At 49.4% G+C, this 9,864-nt stretch overlaps 1 long non-coding RNA gene across 2 annotated transcripts in view; it reads right to left on the minus strand.

The window, feature by feature from the left end:
* Positions 1–7,947, minus strand: part of LOC121042813 (uncharacterized) — a 24,858-nt gene extending 16,911 nt beyond the window's left edge. For both annotated transcript variants that reach the window (XR_005796464.1, XR_005796463.1), the window contains exon 1: positions 5,742–7,947. This is a non-coding gene — a long non-coding RNA (uncharacterized LOC121042813). The remainder of the gene's footprint in view (positions 1–5,741) is intronic.
* Positions 7,948–9,864: the final 1,917 nt, after the last annotated feature.

A 9,864-nucleotide genomic window follows, 5' to 3' on the forward strand; every position in this document is an offset into this window, starting at 1 on the left:
CGAGCTCTGCATCGGGCTCTGTGCTGACAGCTCAGAGCCTGAAGCCTCCTTCCCATTCTGTGTCTCCCTCTCTCTCTGTCCTCCCCCTCTCACGTTCTGTCTCTCTCTCTCTCTCTCTCAAAAATAAGTAAATGTTAAAAAAAAATTATAAAAAACTTCTTTAAAAGATAAACATTAAAAAATCAAAATTACTTTCAAAAATAAATTAGCAGGAATGAAATGAAATAATAAATAAAATAAAATAAAATAAAATAAATACAAGACTTTCAGTAGAGCATCATTACCGAGAGCAAATAGACACTTAAATCACACCCCTTAGGCTCAGCGCTGATCTCCAAGGAGTGATCTTGAACATCCCTGTTCGTTTCAGAGAAAGGGAAGTCATGAGACCAAGCATTGCCCCACTTCTAAAGTGGAAAGTGAACATAACTATCGTCAATTAAATGTGTACTGTTTATTATAGCTAACCTACCATGCCTTGCTATGTTATAAAGGTTGTGAAGTTGTGGGTGTTGTTTAACATGTGATACACACACTTAAAAGTTCATTGCAGGCCTTTATCTAATCAATGTGATGTGTGTATTTTGTAGGGCCTGGAAAATAATTTTACTCTTTTGAATAATTGTGGAGATTTATAGTCACTATGGCATTGGTTTTATGGTATATTTTTTGGCTGTATTTAGGATTCATTTGTTTAGGAACCTCCAATTGTAACATTATTCCTTTTGGAAGATTTTCTACTTCTCCTTGACACCTTAAAATGTATCTTTCTTTCCTCTTTGCTTGTACAGCTTGTGTTGTTAATTTTGTATTGTAACAACATCTACCACAGCTAAAAGCTTTTATTGGGGGGTGGGGATTATGAATGCGACATATGCTTATTTTCTTAATTTCAGAAAAGATAGCAGAGTATAAAAAAGCAAATAACGTCTCCCAGAATCACAACCTCTTAGAATATTTCCTTCTTGTCTTTTTTCTCAATCTGAGCATAAATAAGTAGTTCATGTGTAAGAGGAACGGGGGGAGTAGAGAGCTGTGTCTGTGGCAAAACTGGGACAGGTGTGGGCTTCTGTAGGGAAGTGGTGGGGCAGCTGCCAGGGGCTGATGCTCTAGAAGGAGCGAGGAACCTTCTGAATGAGGTCTCGTCCCATGGGGACAAGAGGTCAAGCAGATGTCTTTGCCTTAGTGAGTGAGCCCTCGTCATTAAAGAAGGGCTGCATCTGAATATAACCTAGCTCAGCCTGAGAGCTCAGAACCTATGGAATCAAGTCTGGGTCATGTGGGGAGGGGAGAGGGGAGGGGTTCCTGACATGGTCCAGCCATGTCAGGCATTGCAGAATTGTTTCACTGAAGAACAGGTCCTAGACCTGCTTCATCATCAGCCTTAGGTGCCCAGCAGGGGTGTGGTACATTTTACACCGGGAAGAGGGGGAAGCGATCATGGAAATCACGTGTTAGCAGCAATGCCTGGACTTAGACATGAGCCCCATGGGAAACACCCATGGGAAACTTCTAGAAACACTTGGTATGAGCTCGCAGAGGCAGATGGGAGGGAGAACATGCAAAACTCAGGTGCCTTTTGCCGTGATGTGTTGCTTCATGACTCTAGCCAGACAGTGAGACCGCTGAGAGCACAGTCATGTCATATTTAACTTGACTCCCGTCACCTAGCTCATTGCTTGCCTGGCATATAGTAAGTGCTCGGGGCATGAAATTTTTGCTGATTAAATATCCTCTTTTAAATATCTTCTTTTTGATAATCTGATTTATGACATGGTTTCCAGGAACATGCTATGGTTAAAAATGGGACTCCCTGACCAGAAAAATGAAGTCAAGATGCTGCTCACAAACTTAGCATCAATGAATCTTGGCATTCCCTTCCCCCAAGCACTGGGATTAGAAAAATGCTGGAGTTTTCCATCAACGAATGCCCTTGAGCCCTGACACTTTTCCTCATTATTTAAATGGATCTAGGAATAGAAGAGAGACCAGAACCAACCAAGCCACCTCCTCAGATGGACAGGAGCCTGGAGACCTGGCCTTTGTTTTACTGGTGAACTGGGTGTCAGCCATGTGTCTGGCACTGTGCTGGATATCCCAGGGGTTCTAGACAAACAGATCTCACTCAGCCCTTGTCCCTGGGGACTTTGTCACTAGCGAGAGAGATTAACTGTTGCAAAACCTCTGTACCACAGAGCTGTTCAGGGCAGTGTGCAATCAGGGAGCAATAGCACAGATGAAGTGGCCAGAAGGATCTAGGGAGACAGAGACCCTGGGGGCCAGAGGCAGGAGAAGACTTGGTGAAGAAGGTGGGGAACGAGTGGGCGTGGAGGACAGGGTCATCTTGAGGTTGAGAAGGAAGTCAACTAGCAGGGTTCCCCTCCAGCTCTACCCTGTCACGCTGTGTGCCCTTAGGTTAGTTATGTCACCTGTCGAAGACTTAGTGTCTATAAAATAGTTCCTACCTCGCAAGGCTGTTGAGGAGTAAACGATATGCACAAGGTGCTTAACAAAGTGCCAGGCCCAAGATAAGCACTCAATAAATGTCAGCCATGGCTTTTGTTATCAAGAAGAGTGGGTGAAATTTAGAGACGGCTAGGGATTGGGAGGCCTGACCAAACTTCTGGAGTAGTTCAGTTCTATTTATTTATTAAGCACCAACTATGTACCGAGCATTGTGCTTGGCTCTGGGGTAGTGGAGACAGGGGCCCTGCCCTTAAAGAACTGACAGGCAAGCTGGATACAACAAATAGGCAACACTCCCCGTTGTGTTCCCCACAATAAAGCAGGGAGTGTGTAGGGTCGGAGGAGGTCCTGTGGCCAAGGCTACAGGTAGCCAAGGAGCCCTTTCCCAGGTGGAGGATCTCAGCTGAGATCTGGGTATGAGCAGGAATTAGCCCACGGGTAGAGGAGGGCCGGACAGGAGAAGAAAGGGAGAGTCTTGAGCAAAAGGAAGAACATTTCAATCATCTGGAGAGTTCAGTCCATTCAAGCCGCTACAAGTCAGCTCAGTGTGTCTGGATCCAATTAGATGGGGAGGGAGGGAAACCGGTCACCAGGGCTCTGAGGCCAATGGAGACCCTGAAAGGGAGGGCCGTAAACTCACTGGTGCCTTCCGAGGATTACCTTAATGCCCAATGGGAGGAGACAAGGCCAGAGGAGACAGACCATGATATTTTGTGATCATCCAGGTGAGAGACTGGGGTGGCCTCAACTAGGGTGGTGGTGGAAAAGGGGACAAGGGGACACATTCCAGAATTACTTAAGAGCAAAAGTGACCGCAGCTCTTTCTGCACCATGGGCCCTGCCCCCGTGCTTTAATAAAGATCACCTTTTTTCGCCCTGAAAAAAAAAAAAAGTGAATCCTGGTCCTCGGGGATCTCCCACTTCCACCACACTTACATCAGGCACGTGAAAGACAGACACGTATAGACCACGCCAGATGAGTAGCAATGGAGGTACGCAGGACACTGGAAGGGTACAGGAGAGGGCTCAGCAAAGGCTGACAGACAGGGCCAGGCCACAGGTAGAGGCTCCTGCCAGAGGTGATAGTGGTGGCCTGGGAGCCACTGGGCAGGGTGTGGACGTACGCTGGTCCTCGGGATCCCAGCAGGGTCACACTTGATGGTATGGGTTGTAGGAGCCTTTGGGGAGCCCCCCCCCCACAGAGGGAAGGTGGGAACGGAAGTGGAGTACAGAAGGAAGCAGCTGCCTGCAGGGTTCATCGGAATGGGCGGGGGGGGGGGGGCGTGGGGAGTGGGAGCCCAGAAAGGCAGATGTGCTGGTTTGGGCCCAGGGGAGAAAGAGGAGGAGGAGTGAGCAGGAGAAACTTCGCAGGAAGTGACTAGGCTGGTGGAGGGAAGGAATCCACTGCGGCTCGGGGCATGAGACTGAAGCTGAGGCCCTGTCCAGACGGTACGGCCAGAACCAGGGCACTCGGTACCCAGCACAGGGAGGTCAGTGCCACGGCTACCCTTTCCTGGGTGCCTGCTGCCGCCAGACCCAAAGCCTGCAGACGGGCAGACATCGTGACACCATTTCCTCCTCACCACCACCACCACCGTCCACGACGCTGTTCCCCACTTTACACACGCGGCCACCGTGGTTCAAAGAGGCTAAGAAACTCACCAGGCGCGCAAGTGATGGGAAGCCGTGAATTCAACACAAACCTTGAATGCTGACTATGTGAGGGAGGGTTGAGCATTAAGTCCATGGATGTGTATAGAGGACATGGAACAGTGCCCGGGACAGAGGGGGCATTTTCCAAGCGTTCCCCGTTATTATCATGTCGGGACACAGCGTCAGGCCCTGGAGATATTGTGGTTAACAAAACGAGAGATTCCTGGCCCCGTGGACCTTAGCGTCCCGTGAGGAAGACAGACGTAAAGGAAAGATGCAAGAAAACATAACACAGATCACAGGAAGTGCCAGGAAAGAAAATGGACTCTATGTTACAAAGTGCCCAGTTCGACCCCAAAGCCCAGGCCGCTGGACCACGAAGGGCTGAGGCATTGGTGGTCGGGGACTGGTTCTGATGCAGGACGAATCATGGTGGCACCTCCACAGCAGGGTTCCTTTACGGGAAGAAGCAGAGACGGACTAGAGCAGTGGTTTTCAAACTGTTGTAGCTGAGGAACCTTTTATTTATTTATTTATTTATTTATTTATTTATTTATTTATTTATTTTCAACGTTTATTTATTTTTGGGACAGAGAGAGACAGAGCATGAACGGGGGAGGGACAGAGAGAGAGGGAGACACAGAATCAGAAACAGGCTCCAGGCTCTGAGCCATCAGCCCAGAGCCTGACGCGGGGCTCGAACTCATGGACCGCGAGATCGTGACCTGGCTGAAGTCGGGCACTTAACCGACTGCGCCACCCAGGCGCCCCAGGAACCTTTTATTTAAACAGGAGCGTAAGCATAAGCCAAATCCAATGAGCAAACGAACACAAGCTCGACTGCTCTGACTGAGGGCCGAACTGCACCCCCCCCCCGCCCCGCCCCGTCTGCCTTTCCATTTGCATTCTCCACAGCACCAGAGGGGCTCCACCAAATTCCCAGCAGGAACGCCATGGGATCAGAATAGGACTTAACATTAAATGAGCACTTACCAACAGCTATCATGACTTACGCTGTCTCATTTCATTTTCTTTTTTTTTTTTTTAATTCTTTTTAACGTTTATTTATTATTGAGAGACAGAGCATGAGCATGGGAGGGGCAGAGAGAGAGGGAGGCACAGAATCTGAAGCAGGCTCCAGGCTCTAAGCTGTCAGCGCAGAGCCCGACGCGGGGCTCGAACTCACAAACCGCGAGATCATGAGCTGAGCCGAAGTCAGATACTTAACCGGCTGAGCCACCCAGGCACCCCTCATTTCATTTTCCCCATGACCCTATAAAGTCATCTTTTTATAATGAGGAGCCTGAGGCTTAAAGGGGTTGATAACATCAACCAATCAATGGCTGCTTGAAAGAGCTGCTTGGCAGTCACGGTCTGGCGCCTGCCCAGCTGTGTAGCCCCATGGCTGCCACCCCCTCACACACACTCAGACGTACACACCCACACATACACCCACACATACGCTGCAACCACACTTCCTTTCTTTAAATCACAGGTACCCATCTCGCTTCCCCGGCCTCGGCACACGCTTTTCCATTCTTCAACCAGTATGTTAGTCTCTTATTGATTCTGTAACAAATGATCACAAACAGTGGCTTAAAACAACACAAATTGTCTCATACTTCTGAGGATCAGAAGTCTCCAAAGTGGGCCAGCAGGGCTTTGCTCCTTTTGGAGGCTCGAGGGGGAGAATCCATTTCCTTGCCTCTTCCAGCTTCTAGAGGCTTCCTTGGCTCACAGCCCCCTTCCAGCAACGCCATCACTTGACCTCTGCTTCCATCTTCACATCTCTGACTCTGACCCTCCTGCTGCCTTCTTATAAGGCCTCCTGTGATGACATTGTGCCACCCAGATAATCCAGGAGACTCACAGCTCCACTCCTTAATAGAATCACAGGTTTCTTGCCCTGTAAGGTAACACATTCCTACGTTCTGAGGATGAGGATGTAGACATCTTTGGGGGCCATTATTCAACCTGTCACACCTCATAACCCCACACTCATTCTTCACACCTGAGCTTCAAGAGCATGTCCTCAAGGAAACTGTGTCTGACAGCCCAGAGGAGACCTTCTGGAGGTGGGGGTCTCACAGCAGCCTGTGCCTCTGCGTCACAATGCTCGTCAGAGTCACAGTTTGGCGTTTGTTTGGACCTTATTTGATTAAGGCCATGACTCAAGAGTGTGGGGAGCCGCTTGGTTTTTCCATTTGTGTTTTCAACAGAGTCTGGCACACAGAAGTGGCTCGATTAACATTTGCTACATAAATGGATGAACAAATACAGGACCCTGCCCGAGGCAAGTAGCAGAGGCAGGATTTGAACTCGTGCAGCCGTTTTACAGAATCCCATCCTGTAAGCCTTGCACCCTCACAGCCTTACCTCGCGCAGGCCTGCCGCGGGGCTCAGGCGCAGGGGGCATGTGAAGTCACCTCCAGGACATCCCACCAGGTCATGTGGCTGGCGGGCCAGACCACGCCTGAACACCTCCAGGGGCACCAGTCTGACGTCCAGGGATTTAGGACATGGGGTGGGGGTAGGGTAAGAGTTCCGTAAGCCCTAGCCACGTGGGACTGGGGGCTACGGAGGGACGGCAGCCATTGGAGAGGCAGCAGTGGGGGGGTGGCACGAGGCAGGGGCGGAGGGGGAGCCCGTGGGCACGCAAGCGGGAGGAGGGAGCGAGAGCCCAGGGCAGCGCCTCGGCAGGCCCACGGGGAGAGGCTGGGGGGGGGGGGGGGGCGATGCCAGCGAGGAAACGAGCTGTCAGAAACTCGGAGGCGGCGTGGGAAAGTGCAGTGTCATGGAAACCAGGGGAGCGAGCAGGTCCATCCGGGAAGAGGCGGCTGCCGGAGCATCGGCGCCGCAGGGCGGGAGCGGGAGTGGGAGGCCCAGGGCCACCTGTCCTCGCGGGGCAGGCGGGCTCGGTCGACCTTCAGCAGGGTGGTTTCAGCAGAGGGCAGGGGAGCCGGAGGCGGAGGCCTAGCGGCTTGCAGGGTTCCGGAGGCAGCAGCGGACCAGACCGCCCGTTTCCGGATCTGGCAGGGGGAGCGGAGGGCGGTTGCTAGGAGGGGCGGCGGCGGGACGGGAGCGCGCGTGTGGGCGCCTGGAAGCGCCTGGGAGGAAGCAGTGGAGAAGCGAGAAGGAGGGCACGTCGTGGGCGTGCACCCGGCTGGACGGGAGAGTCCGAGCATGAGTCAGCACCCGGGGCGCTCAGTCCGTGAGAGGTGGGAGCCGCCCGGGCACCGAGACCAGCTCCTGGCTCCCGCCCGGGTCAAACCGGCATCGGGCTTGGGGCGGGGGAGCTAAGCTTTTCTCCCTGCAGGTGCGAATTCAGGTTGCTTTAGAGAGGACCCCGGAGACCTGGGGCTCAGGCCCCTGAATGCAGAAGCCTAGCATAGCCTCCTGCTCGGAGGCCGAGTGCTCCCCAGGTTCTAGGAGACTTCAGAGGGCCCCACGCCCTGGGCTGGGAGTCTAGTATGAAGCCACTGGGGAGGGACTGGATGGGAGTGTGTAGAACCTCCTGCCCCACTCCTCTAAAAGGTTCTAGAACTGCTCTCCCCAGCCCAAGGGATATGACAGCCATATGTTGAAGATGTGAGCCCAGTTTTGCACTTTCCACTCCTTTGGGGGGCTGGTGAAGCCTATGGACGTTTTCGCAGGATAAATGCATAAAATATATCAAAATACCAACAACATCTTTCACAGAACTAGAATAAATCTAAGCACAGAAGACCTCGAATGGCCAAAAGGATCTTGAGAAAGAAGAACAAAGCTGGCAATATCACAATCCCAGATTTTAAGATATACTACAAAACTGTAGTATTCAAAATAGTATGGTACTGGCCCAAAAATAGACATACAGATCAATGGAACAGAACAGAAAGCCGAGAAATAAACCCGTGCTTTTATGGTCAATTAATGTAGGACAAAGGAGGCGAGAATATACAATAGGGAAAAGATAATCTCTTCAACAAATGGTGTTGGGAAAACTGGACAGCTACATGCAAAAGAATGAAACTGGACCACTTTCTTATGCCATACACAAAAATATATTCAAAATGGATTAAAGATCTACATGTGAGATCTGCAACCGTAAAAATCCTAGAAGAAAACACAGGCAGCGATTTCTTTGACATTGGCTATAGCAACTTTTTCTAGATAGGTCTCCTCAGGCAAGGGAAACAAAAGCAAAAATATACTATTGGGACTACACCAAAATAGAAAGCTTTTGCACGGCAAAGGAAACCATCAACAAAATGACAAGGCAACCTACTGAATGGGGGAAGAGATTTGCAAATGATATACCCCATAAGGGGTTAAAATACGAAACATATAAAGAAATGATACAACTCAACACCAAACAACAACAACAACAAAATCTTATTAAAAATGGCCAGAAGGCCTGAATAGACATTTTTCCAACGAAGACATACAAATGGCCAGCAGACGCATGAAAAGATGCGTCACTCATCATTAAGGAAACATCATTCATCATTAAGGAAATGCAAATCAGAACCACAATGAGTATCATCTCACGCCTGTCAGAATGGCTAGAATCAAAAAGATAAGAAATGACAAGTGTTGGTGACAATGTCACCCTCCCCAGCTGTTGTTGGGAGCACAACTGGTGGGAATGCAAATTGGTGCAACCAATTTGGACAACAGGGTGGAGGTTCCTCAAAACATTAAAAATAGAATTACCATATGATCCAAAGAAAATGACAACTAATTTGGAAAGATATACACCCCTATTTTATTGCAGCATTATTTACAATAGCCAAGATACAGAAGCAACCTAAGTGTCCATTGGATAGATGAATGGAGAAAGACGTGAGATATATAGATTAGATATAGCTACACAGATATAGATATAATGGAATATTACTCAACCACAAAAAAGAATGAGATCTTGCCATTCACAACCACAAGGATGTACCTAAGAAGGTATAACGCTAAGTGAAAAAGAGAAGGACAAATGCCATGATTTCACTCATGTGAAATTTAAGAAACAAAATAAACAACAAAAAAAGCTGAACAAGAACACAGACTCTTTTTTTTTTTTTTTTTTTTTTTTCTACGTTTATTTATTTTTGGGGCAGAGAGAGACAGAGCATGAACGGGGGAGGGGCAGAGAGAGAGGGAGACACAGAATCGGAAACAGGCTCCAGGCTCTGAGCCATCAGCCCAGAGCCCGACGCGGGGCTCGAACTCACGGACCGCGAGATCGTGACCTGGCTGAAGTCGGACGCCCAACCGACTGCGCCACCCAGGCGCCCCCAAATGTGCTTCTTTATCAAATGCATTAAAGAACGAGATCTAGTGACAGGCCCTGATGTTAGAGTAGCAATAAACACAAATGACATTTGGAGACATCCCCAAAGCTCTAATGTGATATGCAAATGTCTGTGATTTCTTCTGGTGACAAAGTCACAGATCCCATGACTATCATGATCACTGCCTACAGTCATAATGGAAGGAAAGTTCAGTTTTAGGTAGAGCCTCACGAAAATAAAGATATCGTTTTTTGCCCACTCACGTTCGTGGATCCCCTGAATTCTATCCATAACCTTTAGAATGTTAAGAGTTTCTGTCCTGTAGCAAAAGTCAAAAGCCCCAGTACCCACAGGGGCCAGACGGGTGGCATCACGAAACAGTATGGAATGGCTGTGAACTTGGCGTCCAGGAGAATACACCCTCCTTCTAGGGGGAGCAAGACTGCTCAGCTCCTCGTCCCGCCCATCTTCACATTTT

This window comes from Herpailurus yagouaroundi, unplaced genomic scaffold, assembly GCF_014898765.1.
Source record: "Herpailurus yagouaroundi ecotype Mexico unplaced genomic scaffold, PumYag 186, whole genome shotgun sequence".
Taxonomy (NCBI): Eukaryota; Metazoa; Chordata; class Mammalia; order Carnivora; family Felidae; genus Herpailurus; species Herpailurus yagouaroundi.